Source organism: Tenrec ecaudatus, chromosome 9, assembly GCF_050624435.1.
Source record: "Tenrec ecaudatus isolate mTenEca1 chromosome 9, mTenEca1.hap1, whole genome shotgun sequence".
Lineage (NCBI taxonomy): Eukaryota > Metazoa > Chordata > Mammalia > Afrosoricida > Tenrecidae > Tenrec > Tenrec ecaudatus.
Genome location: NC_134538.1, coordinates 111275631 through 111276463, shown reverse-complemented (window position 1 = coordinate 111276463; position 833 = coordinate 111275631).

Sequence of the window (833 nt, the reverse complement as noted above, 5' to 3'; positions counted from 1 at the left end):
ACTGGACAATGTAAGAGTGTAAGATATGACAAAATAATACTTTATAAATTATCAAGGGTTCATGAGGGAAGGGGGATCGAGGAGGGAGGGGGAAAATGAGGAGCAGATGCCAGGGGCTTACGTAGAGAGCAAATGTTTTGAGAATGATGAGGGCAATGAATGTACACATATGCTTTATACAATTGATGTATGTATGGATTGTGCTAAGAGTTGTTGTATGAGCCCCCAATAAAATGATTTTTAAAAAGAAAATTACTTAAATGCATAAGGAAATAATATGGGAATATATATATTACTATATGTCATAAATACATCTAATTCCTTCATTCATTTTAGGACATCTATCCTGAAGAAATAATCTAAGGGAAAAAATTGGGCACAATGCTATTTACTGTGGCTTTGTTCTATAATCGTGGCTAAGTACATTGTAGCACATCCACTTGAGAAAAGTAGAAATTTAAATGTACTAGCGAAATGTTGCAACAATAGCAGAAAATGCCTATATGTACACAGGGGAAAGGGGCACAGAGAAATGATGTCACAGCCCAATCTATAAAAAGTAAATGAACAGTAATAATAATACAACAAATTATTGTAAGTTTATAGTATAGTTTATTTTTTATAGAAATCTAGATTTGCTAAAAAGTTGCAGTTTCATATTCCTCCTCTCCCCTATCATATAGTTTCTCCTATCATTAACATCTTGCTTTATTGCAGTGGTTCTCAACCTCCTTCGTGCCGCGACCCTTTAACACAATTCCTCATGTTGTGGTGCCCCCCAACCAGAAAATTATTTTTGTTGTTACTTCACAACTGTAATTTTGCTACTGTTA